We start from the raw sequence: 18,068 nt of genomic DNA, 5'->3' as shown, positions 1-18,068 counted from the left end.
CATATGATTTTTTCTGATTTGTGAGCTATGGGTCAGTGTCCAGATTGACTGTGTCCTATTGTGACCTCGAATCAAACATTGGAGTCCAACAGCATCACTCACTCCCTGCTCATTAGCAACCTAATTACCTTAAAAAAAGAATGGAGAGACAGAAAGGCTGCCAGCTGTCAGGAATACCTTTTAACATTTTTTTCTCCTAAACCTGCAACGAGGCACTACCCAAAGCAAAGAACTTTTAAACACCATTACTGAGAAGCTGTGACTTGCTAGAGGATTTTGCGTAGCAAACCCAGAAAACCATCTTTTGAAACTGAATTATACTCAACGACAGAAAGACAAATTTCCCCCTTTATGAGCTCCAAATTTTAGTACTGGCCTGTTAAGTGTTTCCTTACAGGTAAATGTTCAGATGTAATTCTATGCTTTTATTCTTATCTGTGTTACACTGATGTGAAAATCTCAAAAATACATGAGACAAATGTAAAAAAGAGTGATTCAGAAGAAAGTAGGCATTTGTTTTTATATTTGGCAACTGCAGTTGAGAAGTGGGTATATTTTATCAAAGTAAATTTCGACCCAGAAGAATGATCTTCATGTAAATCTTTATAAAAATCAAAATTTCTTTATTTCAAACACCTCAACCCTCCTGATCAGTTTCATCTGTTGTATTAATGTCACGTTCAAGGACATGCAGTCAGAAAGCCTTCTGCTCTGATGTGCAGTTGGGGGAAAGGTGATGGTCCAACATTAAAATTCCTAGTGATCTAAATATTTAGAGTGTGAAGTAGTTTGTAATTATTTGGAGTACATAACTGGCATGGATACTTGAGCCGGTTCATTTTTTCATAAAGGGTGCATGGCACCAAACAAGCACACCATCTCTTGTAACCGACAAAAACATTCCACGAAACAGCAACATGTCAATGGTATGCAACACTACAGCAGTCATGTGGTTTCATATGGATGTTACACAGCTGACCTTGTATCATTAACCTTTATGGTTAGGTATTAACCTTTGAATGACTTAGGAAAAAATGATGTATGAGTTTTAAGGTAATCCTGCCTCTGCCTTTTCACATTATTAATATGTGTAGCTATAACATTTAAAATAGAAAAATTGCCCAGGAGAAAAAAACGTAGCCATCTATAACCCTCTGTCAAACTAAAATTGAAGTGATATTTAAAGTTTGCATAGGATAGTTAAATGTTTATTTTGAAAATATTTCATAAATTTTATTCCATGTTTAATCAGTTAGGAAATAAGTCAGATTTAAATTCATACCTTCCAATTACTAGAAAAAACCTGAAATATGTAATTCTTATAACAATTATTCTTTCAAAAAGCACAAATTATGGAGATGAATATCAATCAAAAGTAATATAGTATAATCTAAGGTGGGGGAGGCAAAGAAGAATGTGGTTTGTCTATATTCCAGGAGAAAAGAATCAAGTCAAAATGAGATCTGATCTTTTCCAAGTTATTCTGTCTTCGTCTTAGTAGAGTGTAATTCCACATGCATGTTGATGTTCCAAGTATCATTAAACATCTAGTAATCAGAACAAATGTTCTGCCAAATCCCATTTATTATTTTAACTGGTTAAGGCATTGAGCACTCTAGATTTATACATGTATAATTAAAATTTCTATTAAAAAATAAACCTAGATGGGAGATTTACATTTTTCTTAATCTCTGTTTACACAGCGAAGAGATCTGTTTTTAAATATTACATCAGATCCTTGTGAATTCAAATAAATCAGTGTGACACTTTGCCAAAACCGCCTGTAAAAATGATGGGTATTGATGCCCTGTGGTCAGGGAATCTTCTCTGTGAGGTTTTAGAATTTTCTCGTTGCTCAAAAATCCCCTTATTCTCACTGTGGTTTTCAAGCACATAAGCTTAGGCGCGACGGATGCACTTCCTCATTTGTACACTGTCAGCCCGTATATGTCCTCAACTGCAAGTATTCCAGATGAAACAAGTGCAGCTCCAGAAACACTTCTGCTGCTGCTGGAGAGATCCATAACTAGATATGTTTGGTAAGCTTAATCGCCTATATACAGGAACTCAAGAAGAGCCTTGCCACCACAAAGAATAAATCTATCACCCGTATTATCATGGGTACTGTTTCAAGGCTATTTTAGTTGCTCAGCATGTTTTCATGACCCCTCTTCCCATCATTTTGTTGTCTCTCAGTGAAAAATAACTCCTAACACTTGGCTACACATGAACTAAAACACCTTCATTGGTCCCTTAATGTTATAGAAGCGGGAATATGTTTAGAACTATCAAAATTCTTACCAATTAAAATGTGACATACAGTCATAGCTATGGCAATATTAACATCTTTATTTTGACCCATTCAAGATCAATTAATCGACTCTCATCTGGACCCTGTCCATGTTGTAAGATAAGTCAGTTGGGAGGGGCACTAAACAAAACCATCTTAACCGTGTCTGTGTGGAGATAGACCTGTCAATTTGGACTTAAGAGTGCGAGGTTTGTTGGGAAGAATGTAGTCACAGTGAGCTATGCATTTAGCAGCTGTGACCTGGCTGAGGAATAATCGCAATAATCATACAAATCAGTTTTTATCGTGTATGTAACAGGCTGTTCATGGGCACTGCTTAATATTACAGTTCCTTCTTCCTTGTTTTTCTTTTGCTAACAGAACCCAGTAGTTGTGAGCACTGTGGCTTTAAGGATTTCTAACAGTCAGCTAGGATATTGAAGAATTCATTAATTCAGTTACCCCTGCTACAGTGATACATCAGTGAACAAAAGATAAAAATATGAATCCCCATAAATGTGACATATTTAAAAGATGGAAGGAGGAAGAGAAGGTAGCACAGCAGGCAGGATAATCTCAAAGGGAGGGAGAGGACCAGGAATTTGTACTATCAAAGAATCCAAGAGGCTGTTCTCAAGGTAAGCTGTGCAGAGTTCCAAAGGAGAATGAGGAAAAATCCACCAAATTGGATGGTTTAGGAAGCTGTTAGTTATTTATGTGGGCATTTTCAGCACAGTGGTGGCAACCTAAACCAGCCTTTGGAGAAATTACACAGAGCGTATGGTAAAGATACAAAGATAATAAGTAACTGCTAATCCTTTGGAGCAACATTTGTTAATGCATATCATGGGGGATTTTATTTTGAAGAAGGGATAGAGGTAAGGCAAATATTTTGCCCTTCTTTTTTTTTTTTTTTTTTTCCGGTGATGGATGAACAGAGAAAAGGAGACCTTAAGCACTTTTTAGGTAGGGGTGAAAGACAGGAGACATACCTATCAATAAATATGTTAAAAAATTGCTTGAAAAAGACTCAACAAAACTTCAGTGTGTCTTGTACACAAGTGATTTCCTAGCTTTTTATTGCATGATGCAATGATGGTTCCTTTTGATATACGTTCTCATGATATATGGATCCTGCTTAATGCAATTTGTGTAGAAAAAATGTTGAATTTCACTTAGCCACAATATGTTCACGCTTTTCTCTAAGGCCACCACCATCTAAACAAACATATAAACTATACATAGATGTCAGGGTTGTGCTCATAGGTTCTGATTGATAATGCACTATAATCCCAAATAGTTGCTGTTAGTTGTATCCAATATGATATTAATCCTTCAGTGTTTCTCAGGGTGTTTTTATATTTGTTGTGAAGTTTCTTCAGAGTCTTTCTCTCCCCATGAAAAATATATCAGGAAGCAAGATGGGTATTATCATCCTCATTTTACAGAGTAGGGACCTGAGGGAGAATTTGCAGCTTACTATACTGATGGAATAATAGCCCTTATCTGTCTTGGAGATCCTTTTAAATATAGGAGGAAACTATTCTAATTGCACTGTGGGATAGACTATCTGTTTTGATAGGTGGTGTTCTTTAAAACTAAGAAAAAATATTAATCTATTGCATAAAAGAAAATAACCCGAAGTAGTCCTTTAAGCTAAACCTGATCTTGTGTTGGAGACTGGCTTAAGAAAAACAAAACTTAAAAAAATTCTTCAAGCTGGCTTGGGAATAGAAGATATTAGGTCTTTTTTTCTTATAAAAGCAGGAACTTTTTTTTGTTTGGAAGCATTTATTGATGAACTACTATGAAAAAATCACACTCATCATAAGTACTGTGATAGAAAATAGGCTGTAGAGAAAGGTAAAGAAATGCGACATCACAATGTTAAATGCAACATAATATTCTGCTTAATTTAACACGGTGAGCTTTTGGTTGCCATTCACTCCCTCCCCTGGCCATGTTCTCACGTAGCTGCAGTGAAAGAATGATACTGAATGTGGCAGTGCCATCTTAGAGGATTACTACTAATCCTATCTTAGCACTGACTTCACCTCGACGGAGAAACCTCTAAAAGGTGGGTCATAGGAGTGCAAAACGCTGTAGTATTGATGAAAGAGGTTAAACTTTTACCTCAAGAAATTTGAACACTTGAGTCTCTTTTGAAGATGTGAGTAGTACTTTACTTTGGAACTCGTTTTACCCTACTGTCTGTGATAATGTCTCTTTTCGACAGAGAGAGATTTTGTTGCAGACAGAATCTTGCTGTGGAAGCCCAAGTTTTGTGTAACATTTTAGTAGTGTTCATTTATTTTACAATTTTTAATTCATCTAACATATGTGTTTCACTTATAATGTCAATCTTTAAGAGATTTTTTTCGTTGAAATATAATTTTACATGCAATAAAAAATTGCTGTTTTAAGTGTATCATCTGAGGTGTCACCAAAAATATGCAGTCATGTAAACATACTACAGTCAGGATATAGAACATTTCCATCACCATAAAACATTTCCCTGTGTCCATTGGAAGACAACCCCTCTTCTGACCCCAGGCTCCTGGCATCCATTGATGTTTTCTATCAGTACGGTTTTGATTTTGCCAGAAAGTCATATACATAGAACCATGCAATGTATAGTCTGTTGAGCCAGCTCCTTTCACTTAACAGAATGCATTTGAGAGTCATCCATATTGTTACCTCTACCTGAAGTCCATTTCTTTTTACTTCTGAGTAGGATTCCACTTGGCGCACCTTCCGCAGTTTTATTTTTTCACCAGTTGAAGAACATTTGGGTGCCTTCTAATTGTGGGCAATGTATTCATCAGGGTTTTTCAGAGAAATAGAACTAATGGGACGTGTGTGTCTGTGTGTGTATATACATAAAATATATAGATATATGTTAATGTGAATATTTTAAAATGTATATGAAGAGATTTATTGTAAAGAATTGGCTCACATGATTATGGAGGCTGATAAGTTCCAAAATCTGCAGGGTAAACTGGAGCTCTAGGAGGGCCAACAGTATAGCTCTGATCTGTGTCTAGAGACCTGAGATCCAGGAGGGCTGGGGGTGTAGTTCTCATGCAAAGCCTGGCAGACTCAAGACCCAAGAAGAGTTCAAGTGTAAAGACAGGAAGAGAACCCATGTCCCAGTTGGAAAGCCATTGGGCAGGAGGAATTTTTTCTTAGTAGTGTGAGAGTCAGCCTTTTTGTTCTTTTGAGGCCTTTAACAGATTGCACAAGGCCAACCTACATTAGGGAGGGCAATCTTCTTTACCCAGCCTCCAGATTTAAATGTTAACCTCATCCAAAACGCCTTCACAGACACACCCAGAATAATGTTTGGCCAAATAACGGTACACCCTGGGGGCCAGTCAAGTTGACACATAAAGTTAACCATCACAGGCTATTACTGACAAAGCTACCAAAAACATTGGTATATGGGTTTTCATGTTAACCTATGTTTCTGTTTCATTTGGGCAAATGTGTAGGAGTGGGATTGATAGTTGATATGGAAAGTGTATGTTTAACTTTATAAGAAATGGCCGAACTGCTTTCCGAAGTGGCTGTACCACTGTCCATTCCCGTCTGCAATCTGAGAGTTCTAGTTGTTCCACATTCTCACCAGCACTTGGTATTGTCAGGTTGGTCTGTTTTCTTCTCTCACTCTTCGCTCTCCTCCCTTCTTCCAGTAGGCGTGCAGTGGTGATACCTTACGTGGTTTTAATTTGTGTCTGTCTATTGAGATGACTAGTGATGTTGAACATCTTTTTATGTGCTTATTTGCTATTCACATGTCTCCCTTGGTAGATTATCTGTTCAAATCTTTTACCCATTCTTGGAGGGTGGAGGGAGTTTTTTTTTTTTCCTCCTTATTTTTGTTTTAACTGAGTTCTCGCTATGCTCCGGAAACAAGTCCTTTGTCAGTTATTTGTTTTCCAACGTTTTTTCCCTGTGTGGCTTACAGACTTGAAACAAACAGAAAATTTTAATTGTGAAGAGGTCTAATTGATCAATTTTTAAATGGATCATGCTTTTTTAAAAATTAATTTTTTAGTTGACAACAATTGTATATGCTTATGGTGTACAATATTGTGTTTTCATATGTGTATACATTGCAGAGTGCCTAAATCAAGCTAAGTACAATATCCTAAATGAATCACGCTTTTGCTGTCCTTTGCTAAATGAATCATGCTTTTGATGGCATATGTAAGAACTCTGCCTAATCCAAGGTCCTAAGTATATTCTTCTGGGTTTTCATTAAGATGCTTTTTTGGTGACGACAAAGTTGACTGAGAAGTTGAATCAGAGACTGTTGAGTCTTATGTTAGCACAAAATTTAATTAATTTTAATGTAATATTTTAGTGACAGAAAATCTCAAAAACCACATTTTACAAAATACATAGTTACAAATGGAATCATTTTTTGAAAAAAAAAAAAAATTCCTGTTAAAATCCCAGGGTTTGAATAGAATGAAATAAAGTAAAAGAGTCTCTAAAATTAAACATGAATTATAGGAAATTTCTTTCTTTTTTGAGACATAGTTTCAGTTTGTTACCCAGACTGGAGTGCAGTGTCACAATCTCTGCTTACTGCAACCTCCGCCTCGCAGGTTCAAGTAATTTCTGTGCATCAGCCTCCTGAGTAGCTGGGATTACAAGCGTGCATCACCACGCCCGGCTTTTTGTGTGTTATTAGTAGAGATGGGGTTTTTCCATTGGCCAGGCTGATCTTGAACTCCTAACCTCAGATGATCCGCCTTCCTCGGCCTCCCAAAGTGTATATGCATGATTCTGAATTTTAAAAGAAGAAAAAAGAAAAAGAAGGAAAATAGACCAGTTATAATTTTCCCTAATCAATGAAACCATTTTAGAGACATAGATTCAGAAAATCAGAGAAAATTTGGTATTCCAAAGACTGAAATAAAACAGAAAACCAAGTACCCCAGTAGTAGGTGTGCTGTTGGTATATAAATGTGTAAAATTTGTGGCATAATACTGTACAGTTTTAAAAATCACAATATTTAAGATTAAATGTTATTTTAAAATAGTGTGAAAACTAAGTGTTTACAGAACTGAAGCACCTCCTTGGATCCCTAGAAACCTGGTTTGTAAAGAAAAAAAAAAGCCAGATATATAAAGCAAATTTAAGGTTATATAGCAGCCTTATGCAGAGCTAAAGCCAAGTACTGTGACCCTATTTTAGTTTTTTTTTTTTTTCCAAACTGACCTAGACACTCAAATTCTAGTAGAAAATATTTCTTGTTGGGTCTCTTTCTTAAGGAATTAAGACTATATTCAATTCTGTGATCCCTTTCTGGCATCTCAACTTATGTCTTGTATAATGAGTGTGCCTTTTGGCTGGGGTGAGCAATTTTTGGAAATTTAAAACATTTCCCTTCCTAGCTTCTTCTAGAGGAGGCATCCTAAGCCAGAACCCAAATCCTAAAGAAAGACAAGCAAACCCTCTTGTTTGTTTGCCCTGTCGATTGGCCTATAATTTAAAACCCATTCAGTGGCAGATTTATCAAGTGACTAATCCCTGGGAAAACTCGAAGTGGCAAGGAGAAGGTGATTGTGATCCAGGCATGCATCACTGGTCATTTGTTTAAGTAATGAAGGTGGAAAGCCAAATATCGCCTTGCTTACTTGCAAAAATTAATTCAGGGAGGTTGGTTTGTGCATGATGGTTGGGCTTGGAGTAGCTTGTTGCTGATGGAATATACAGTGAACACAAATGACTTGGTATGCGTTTGCTGGATGAATCAAATGCAGTTGATGGTATGATCCTGGGTTTTCTTCAGTTGTCAAGGAAAAAATTATGTCTAAATAATAATAAGAATAATAGCACTGTAAAACTCACACCAGCTCAGTTGTCCTGGAAATTAATCGTAACTTACAAATATATTATTATTTCTACCTAGAATGTGAGCTTCTCAAAGTATGAATGGTTGTTTTTGTTTGTTTGTTTGTTTGTTTTTGAGACAGAGTCTCGTTCTGTCACCCAGGCTGGAGTGCAGCGGCTTGATCTCAGCTCACTGCAAGCTCCGCCTCCTGGGTTCACGCCATTCTCCTGCCTCAGCCTCCCGAGTAGCTGGGATTACAGGCGCCCGCCGCCAGGCCAAGCTAATTTTTTTGTATTTTTTTAGTAGAGACAGGGTTTCACCTTGTTAGCCAGGATAGTCAGTATCTCCTGACCTCATGATCCGCCTGCTTTGGCCTCCCAAAGTGCTGGGATTACAGGCATGAGCCACTGCACTGGGCAAATGGTTTCTTATTTTTCACAGGATCATCTGGTACTTTGCAGATGCTCATCAAAGCTTGTTTGAATATTGGCTGGTAGGGGTGCCATCTTTGTTGTAATGAAAACCTGTTTGTCTTCTACAAGATTTATACAGCACTGCTATAAAGAGTAAGCTCATCGCAGAACATTTATCACCAACCACTCCTCTGAGCCTCTTCTTGCTCCCAGAGAGCTGTATCATTTGTAAAGTTGTGGGAACTTGACTGTGATTGACTCTAGTCAATACTCCTAGAGTCTTATGCATAAGTTTCAGCTTTTACACTAGAAAGAACTCAACAGCTGGCCCCTTTTGATATCAACTGACACCATTTGATAATTCTGTATAATTGACCTAATGTCATTTTTTCATTTCCTACCGAATTCCAGTTTGAGAAATGTACTAAGTGTTGGGAGTATGTAAGGCAAACATGATTGAGGAATCCACATCATAGTTTTCAAAATGATCCTGTTGTGCAGATGGACATTGGCCATGGGATAGTATCCCTTTATAGACAAGTGTGTGAGGAATCTAGAGGGAAATATTAAAATGATTGCTGTAATTAATTGGAGAACCACAGTTCGTCACAGTGTATTAAGGACCAGGGCTTATCATCTGTTTCTTCTAAACTTGAATGTACTCTAGAATGTGTAATGCCTCATTGGACTAGCTGCAGCTTCAGTAGTGATAATAATAATACAACATAAAATTGCAAGCTCTCTCTTTTAATAGAGAAGGAATTAGTATGTTGGCTCATCGCCTAAAATGTGCAGTCTTAGGTTTGCTCTTCGGGTTTAGAACTACTTTTTGGAAAAATGGAGTCTGAAAGTCATTTCCATGGATATATATTGATTCTGTGACTTACGTTTTGGATATTAAAAACTTAGAAATAAAATGTTACTGAAGTTTCCCCGTGAGTAACAATGCCTTTTATTTCATAAAATGCACTCTGGCTACAATTTTGTTTTGTGTCTCAAGTATAAACCTCAGTGCAGATTTCAAACATTTGTTTTACTTTCTTGCTACTTCCTTGGATGACTACCCATGGTTATATTTGCTGATTTTAAAGGTGTATTCCTTAATACTTGTAATTAACTATCACCTTTCAAAAATAATGGATAGGCTGGATGCAGTGACTCATATCCCAGCACTTTGGGAGGCTGAGGCGGGGGATCACAAGGTCTAGAGATCGAGACCATCCTGGCCAACATGGTGAAACCCTGTCTCTACTGAAAATACAAAAATTAGCTGGGCGTGGTGGCATGCGCCTGTAGTCCCAGCTTCTTGGGAGTCTGAGGCAGGAGAATCACTTAAACGTGGGAGGCGAAGGTTGAAGTGAGTAAAGATCGCACCACTGCACTCAAGCCTGATGACAGAGACTCTGTCTCCAAAAAAAAAAAAAAAAAAAAATTTTGTCTAAACTGCATACTCATCACTGGTTTTCAGAGCACCTTGTTGAATCTGATTTTGTGTGAACATTTGCATTCACAATGAGAATTGAGGCTCTCTCTTTGTATTGCTTAGATAATACTGTGCTTTAAGCCCTTATGAAGTATTCATGAATAGAGATGTGTTCAAAGAAGCTTTGAAACAAAGTGATATGAGAGTCTTGGGTGTGGAAATTATTAATGTTTTAGTACTAGAGGAAATCTTAATGACTAAATACTTTAAACCTCTCATTTGAGATAGATATAAAATGAGGCTTAGAGGAAATTTAAAACTTGGCTAAGAGCAAGTAGCTAATGATTGAGATAACCAGGAGTAGAATTCAAGTCTTTGAACCCAATGCTTTTTCCACCTGAGAGCCAAGAAACTTCAAATCAATTATTTACTTAATCATTCCATTTCTTTTTCAGGAGGACGGAGGGCAAGTATTTTGAAGAAAGCATCTGAGACTAGAAAGTATCTTTTTTTTGCGTGTTAGCATACTGACTTCCTAAAATGTATTGCATGGGAAGGATTATTAGCCACTGAAGATCAGTGATAAGGTGGATAGTAGACTTAGTCTGTCTTTTATTGGCAATTTACTTAATTCCTCAGTGCTTCTCTTTCTTCATCTGGAAAACAGCCACATTACCAGTACTGTCACAGATTGTTGTCGTAATTATATGCATTGATGTAATGCAAATACATTGTAAATAATAGGTGGAACATAAGTGTTACTAATCATTAATTATGAGTTACTGGTGTTTACTGGATATCAGTTTAGGGAGTCATCTGTTATTAATTCAAAATAGTAAGGCAGAAAGAGCATAAATTTTTATATCAGCCAGGATTGAAATCCCCTTGTTACTATTTTTTAGCTGTGGGATCTTATACAGATTAATACCTCCCCCAGAATGTCTGCCTTGCAGAGATGCAAGGATGAAGGCACCTAGCATAGTGCCTGGAACACTCACGCCATGTTGGTTTGGATTCTCTTCTCGTCTTTCCCAAGCATCAGCGTGGCAGGTGATTGCTGGAGGTCAGCACCGTTTTTACACATGTGTACTCTCCAGCATTGCATGCATTGGGTTTTACTCGGAGTCAGCTTCGTGTCAATTACTCTTTACCCCTTCTTTCCCTGCCCTGTTTCTCTATGTCTTTATCCCTCCCAGCAAGTTCTAATTACAGAAATGTGTCAAATGTGCCTCATGTTTCTAAGTGTCCTTGAGACGGCCTTTTGGTTGTAACTTGATGTGCTTTCATTTCTGATAAGAACAAAAAAATTGTAATAGTTAATTAAAACCAGCTTTTGTTAATTTATGGGGTTCTCATCAAACCCAGTGCCATTCTCTTCATTAATAAAAACTTTTGTTTTTACAGTGGCAAGTATAAGCCAATTAACTAAAGGGTTATTGAAGTCTCTGGGCAACCTTCAAAAAGAAAACAGAAAAAACTCATACGCACATCCAAAGCCATAGAATCACCATCTCCTTGCCTTGCCTAAGCATTCTGTAAGAACTGAATCCCATCCCTTCGAGGCATTTTGTGCTCCCAAGCCTCACTTTCCTTTCCTTCCCTCTGCTCACACTACACTTTTCAGAGGTGGCAAAGCGTTGTTGAGCCTCCATGCAGCCCCCAAGGACTGTCTAGCTTTCCCCAGCCTAGGGATGTAGAATTTGGAAGAGTCCCTGGAAAAGACTGACTTAGTCAAGTTGTACAGCAGATAACCTGATTTTTTATTGGCCCTGGCAGCACCACGTAGAGAGAATGTTCGTAACAACACAATGCTAACGGATGATTTTTCCACAGTGCTTGGCACCCACACGATGTCTTTCATCAGTAGGCGTTTTTCCACCTTCTTTTTGACAGACATGCTTGTGGGGACCAGACAAGCAAAAGTCTCCTCTGTTGCTTGGGTTTCATAAAGTGCTGGGATTACAGGCATGAGCCGCCACACCCAGCCTGTGAAACCCTGTCTCTACAAAAAATACAAAATTAGTTGGGCATGGTGGCATGTACCTGTAGTCTCCGCTATACAGGAGGCTGAGATGAGAGGACTGCTTGAGCCCAGGAGGTGGAGGCTGCCATGAGTTGAGATCTTGCCACTGCATTTCAGCCTGGAAGACAGAGTGAGACCCTTTCTCTAAGTAAATAAATAAATAAATTCAGAGAAGGGAGATAGTGGTAGATATAATGGGGAGCCACTGGACATGCTGAAACTGTGAGGAAAGCTGAATAAATCTGTACTTCCGGAAGACTAACCTGGCACTGGTGTGAAAGATAGATTCAAGGTGAGAGTCAGGAGTCAGGGAGAACAATTACAACACTGCTGGAAGAATCTAGATGGAAGTTCTGATGGAAATGGAAAAAAGAGGTCAGAGATGTTATAAACAAGAGAAGGCCGGGCGCGGTGGCTCAAGCCTGTAATCCCAGCACTTTGGGAGGCCGAGACGGGCGGATAACAAGGTCAGGAGATCAAGACCATCCTGGCTAACATGGTGAAACCCCGTCTCTACTAAAAAAAATACAAAAAACTAGCCGGTTTCAGTACAGTGTGTTCCTTCGATGATATCTCTGAGCAGTGGTAATGGGGAGGATATTAAAAAATAATGAGGATTTGGTAGGGGAAGGGAGAACCATCCCCAAAGGAGGCTGGGGAAGTTGCTAGAGTCCAGTTCCTAATCAGATTAGAATCACAAATGTGGTTCATTTCTACTGGCTAGTTCATTATATGTATGGGAATAGCCTTTGAGCTGACTGTGAAGAGAATTTTGTCTATATTAAGTATTTTGAATTATTAAAACTAACATGATCAACATCAACTTTTAGAAATACCTTCATTAATAAAAACTTGGGTGTTTTATGAGTGTTCTAGTCCAAAAGTGGAGCAAGTATCAGAAAAGAGATCAGAGGAGTGTTTAGTATGTCTGCTCTCATTTCAGTATTAGTCTGTAATGGCTAACAATTGACAACAGGTCTTAAGAGTTTGCTGTGTATGGGAATAGCAAAGAGAAAAAGATCTTTATCTCTCCTTAAATTTTTTTGGAGTTTCACTTACAAATGGATGGGTAATACAGAGGCTTGAGGAAGTCTTAATATTTAACACTAAAATCAATAAGCATTTGTGGATGGCTAACTAGGCAAGCAGTGTGTGATGCTCCGGAGGTTCAAATATCATTAACTTGTGGTCCCTAACTGCCTGCAGTTTTTAGATTTGAAAGAAGATAAACATAAATGACTATAATGCAATGCGAACCTAGAATGTTGTTTGGAAACAAAAAGGAAAACTTTTGCCAAGCAGAATTAAGAAAAGTTTAAGCCAGAAGATTCAGTTGAGCTTGATTGCATTTTTTTTTCAGAGCTTTCACTAGGCGAAAATGGATAAAAGGAGCTCTAAGTAGATGAAACAGCATGTGTGAGAGAGTAGAGATGTGGGTGTTGGTCGTCTGTAGTGGTGTAGCATAGGGAAAGAGTAGGGAAATATCTGGGCGAGCAGGCAGAGGCCAAGTTTTGAAGAGCCATGAGTATCATGGAAAGAATTTAGGCTTGTCTGCTGTGTAGAATAACTATTCTCAATCTGGACAATGAAGGAATATTCCCTTTATTGGGCATATCAGAGTTAGGAAAGGGACTATACCAAATAACACATTTCTTTGGAGATGCTGAAATGACCCAAGTGAAAGTCATTGCCAGAATAACCCGTTGATACTGTGTCGTTACACTGTCTCAGCTGTGTTAGAGCAGAATTCAGATTAAGAACAGTTGTTGTTTATTTCACCTCTGGGTCCCATTAGAATCTTTTGCGGTGCTTTAAAGACACCTGTGCAAAGGCATCATCTCAGACTAATTAAATGGGGTTTTCTGGGGATGGGCCTGAGCACTAGTGTCATCCACAAAACTCTCCAGGTGATTCTAATGGGAGCAGGGCTTGAGAACCACTTTGTTAGAAAGATAAAAATTGTGCCACTAGGAAGAAAAGGTAATCAAAACAGGATGGTTTAATTGGCATTGTCCTCTCAAAGCTAGTAAGTTTGAATCTTTCTTACTAAGAGATGGACATATATTATTATAGCAGACTATTGCAGGTGAGAAAAGGATGTGATTAAAAATGAAAGCAATTGAAGCAAACAAATTAAGAGTAAAGGAAGGTAGGTAAAACTTAAAAACTGGAAAGATATCAAACCTCAGCACCTGTCTCTTTTCAAATTATGTATTGGGGTCAAATCAGCAGATTTTTAGCAGGGAGAGTGAGAGAAAGGGGAAATCTTGAGATTTTCTTTATATGTCTTCAAGAACATATATCTAAAAATAAAAGGAGGGCTTATAATTGGATACTGCTTACAAGCACATGTTCAATGTGTAAGTGAAGTTAACAGGATATAAAGGCATTTTGTTTCCTTGACCTGGCATTATCTGTAGCTTCCTTTGTAAGGGACTGATCTTGACACTTCCTAAAGATTCTCAGGATTCTGGGCAAAGATTGGGGGTACATGATTATCTAACAAAGTTCTGGTCTGTATTAGAATCACCAAATCATTACCAGTCTTTTTAGCTTTGTATCTGGATAAAGGAGGGGGAATAGCACATAATATCCATGTACAAAGTAGAAGTGGTAGCTAACAGGAAATAAAAATAAGTGTTTAAAGATTAACTTTCCCAAGGCTTCAGTTCATGGTATGCATGAACTTGAGATGCTTCATTTATAATAAAGCCAGACACAATTTGAAATAATTGGTACGATATGGACAGAGAATGAATGAGGTGCTTATTACTTTTATCACTTTCAGTTGCTCTGCCACACTGAGATCATGAACACAACCAAGACAAAATTGGAATGATCAAAAGAGATTATGAAACAAGAAAAGTCAAAGGCAAGTGTTTTTTTGGGGGGTGAGGGGCAGAGAGAGGCAATTAAATTTTAGTGATCCAGAAAGATTTCTTACTGTCATACTATCATCTCAGCGTCTTGGTGTGCAGTACATGGAAATTCATTGTTTTCCTTCTTATTTGGTCATTTTCCGTATCAGTGAATACAGTATGTGAGGAACCCATTCATGGAGTCTGTGCCTGGTAATCTGCCCCCTACCTTGGGTGTTTGCAACAGAGGAAGGGTATTGGAAGAGGACAGTATTCACAAAGACTGCATGAAAGAGCATGGGCCTGTTTAGAAGACTGGAATCCGGGGCATATCCAGGGAAGAGACAAAAGCTAGTAGTGGAGAAGCTGGTCAGAAAACAGATCAGAAGAGCTGTTGATGTGTCTGTGCTAAAGAGTTAGTGGTAGTCTGCAAGTAATAGCTAATTATTGGAGAGATTTTAAGGACTAGGGATCTGCGTTTATTATTATTTTTTTCAAAATCTTCTTGGAACTAAAGTGGCTGAATTTGAGTCAAGAAAATGCTCATTGCCTTTGTCCAGTGAAAGACTGAGGTGGTGGGGGTGACAAGAGAAATCGGTAACACTTGATCAATAGCATGTTGAGGATGAGAGAGAGCAAGAAATTCAGCATGACATCAGGTTTCTGGATGTGCTGACTGGAGGTGATGAGGCCATTAATGGTGAGGAGGAATTTCAGAGGAGGAACACATTGGGATTCGGCAACAATGAGTTCACTTTCCAACCTGTTGGATCTGAGGCAGCTAGTTAAATATTTAAGTAGATTAATCCAGAGGATAGTTGGAAATACGATCTCAAGGTACCAAGTTAGAAGGTACTCACCTAGTGTCATTAATCTTATGAGTATATGAGATCATCTAGAAAGATTGTATAGTGTGAGAAGGAAAAAAATGCAAGGAATATGCCAAGAAAACCACACTTAAGGGATGAATGAGTCTACAGATTGACTAGGGGCAGCAGAGAAGTAGGAGGTAAACAAAAGGAGAGAGGTGGAATCGAGTTCAGGGAAGCAGAATTTCAGTGCTTCTGGAACAGTCAACTCTAACAAATGTGGCAGAGAGGTCAAAAATCACTGAAAAGTGCTGATTGAATGCAACAGTCAAATCATGGAGTTTCAGTAGGATAGTGGGGATGGAAGCCAGTAACTGGGTGAAAAGTGAATGAATGAGGAAAATAAAGCATGGGTTGAGTGGTTTTTTTTTTTTTCAAAAAAGCTGTGCTGCGAAGGAAAAGAGGTAGGGTTAGAAAGTGCAATAGCTAAAGGAATTTAAGAAGGATTTTGGTTTGTCTTTTTTTTGCTTTAGAAGCATAGAGCTTGTAGACAGTAGGGGGCGTGGGGCTGGGAAGCATACCCAGAACCAAGAGCAAGCTAATGGGGCCACTGGGCTCTGATCTGTCAGGTGTTAGAGAGACAATAATAATGACAGCAAACTGGAAATAGTAAACACTCTTCAAACACTCTTCTGTATTTTGTTTTACATATCTTAATTTGGCTCCCTGGCATATCTGCTCTGCTCCCAAGTACATTTTATTATCCCCGTTTTGCTTACAAAAAAACTGAGGTACAGAGAGGTGAACTTTACTGCCCAATTTGTATTCTGCCCACTACACTAAAGAAATGCATTACCTCCAAGCTGCTAAAATGATATATTAGCTTTACATATCAGCTTCAACAGATTTAGAAGATCATTAGTGGTAGAAAGAGGAGGAGGTGGGGGCCAGGGCTTTTGCTGTAGATACAAGATTTCATCTAGAGTTTATAATCCGATAGGGGAGGCAGAAACTCAGTAATTTCACCAAAAAATATTTCCCTTATTAGGGAAAGTTTCACCATTCAATATGTCTTTGCAATTCTTTCATATCATTAAGAAGTTGAGGATTGAGTAAAATTATTGCTTCTTGAATATTTGATTCTTAATCTTGAAAGAAGGTTTAGTTGAGAGTAACTACTGAGAGTTAGTTTGTTGTGACAGAACCGCGAACTAGTCATTAGAGTGAAATTAAAATGTGGGTGAGTAATTCAGGGTAGTAATCAGGGCTAAGATGTGGGTGGAAGTGGACAGGAAAGAGAGAGAAATGAAGATGGAAATGATACAATGTTGAAACAAAGATTATCTTGATCTCACAGTTGAGTGAAGCTCGAAATTACTTTTAGGGAATTGGTAGTAGAACTCACAAAAGGCTAGGTAAACTTTCATATTTGCAGTACATTGCTTATTCTGATTGCTTGAGCTTTTCCTACTTTTATGCCTATCCCTCTACAAAGGTAGCATTGTTCGAAAATTTTTAAAAATAATTAGGAATTTGTTAGTCTCTTGCTTTGCTATTAGCATTAGCAACAGAAACTAACCGTAAGATTTATCCAAATATTTCTATGTTCCAGGCATAATGCCTACTGTTTTATATGAAGTATCTCATTTTACTTTTATAAAAGTCTTAGAGATGGCTCACTATTATTCCTACTTTACACTTGAAGAAACTCAGGCTTAGGGACACAGTGTTCCCTGTCTAAGGTCATAGAACTTGCAAGTGCCTAAACCACAATGTGAACCAGGTGGTGTGACTCCAAATTCAGGCACTCAACGCTCTGCACTGCACAAGAAATAGACAGTGTCCTGAGCTAGCCACTTCCCTCAGAGTTGGCTCAGAGCTACCATGTCCACGTATGAGAAGATTAGCCTTCAAAAAACTTTGTCTTTCAGTTCTCCTGACTATAGTTCTCTAGGATTTTTTTCTTGAGAATGAATATTAAGGAAAAGTTGAACCTAGTAAAAAATAGTTAAAAGTTAGGTTTTTTTTTTTAATACCAGATAAGTGGTAGATCTCTTCCTAATTCAATCTGCTGAACTATGCAAACATCATAGTATAAAAGTTATCTCAATGAAGGTAGACGAACTTCCCATGTTTATACCTTTCCTTCCAAGACTGTTAAAAATATTTCTTTACTTTTTTAATGCAAAAAGGAGCTGTACTTGTGTGTGCTTAGGTGTTCTAGATATTTGTGCTGAGAAGTGAAGAGAGTCTTGATAAGGGAGGCTCTTGGGACAGTGACAGTGAATATAACTATCCCCATGATTTTTATCCATCCATCTCTTTTAAGCTATGTACTTGCTGTGCTACCTGCTGGGATACACGTATAAAGACAATACTGTCACCATTTTTGTCTTGTGGAGTTTA

General features: G+C 38.0%; 1 protein-coding gene and 1 non-coding gene across 5 annotated transcripts in view; one reads left to right on the top strand and one right to left on the bottom strand.

The window, feature by feature from the left end:
* The window catches only part of FMN1 (formin 1), a 386,235-nt gene that overhangs the window by 164,147 nt on the left and 204,020 nt on the right, over nucleotides 1-18,068 (top strand). The gene's annotated exons all lie outside the window — the stretch shown is intronic.
* Nucleotides 17,693-17,758, bottom strand: LOC119628206 (small nucleolar RNA SNORD77). The gene has a single exon (XR_005244510.1). It is a non-coding gene; the product is annotated as a small nucleolar RNA SNORD77 (small nucleolar RNA).

Source organism: Chlorocebus sabaeus, chromosome 26 (genome assembly GCF_047675955.1).
Source record: "Chlorocebus sabaeus isolate Y175 chromosome 26, mChlSab1.0.hap1, whole genome shotgun sequence".
In the NCBI taxonomy this organism is placed as follows: Eukaryota; Metazoa; Chordata; class Mammalia; order Primates; family Cercopithecidae; genus Chlorocebus; species Chlorocebus sabaeus.
The sequence above is the reverse complement of the archived record's forward strand: the minus strand, read 5'-3'. Positions and strand labels throughout refer to the sequence as shown.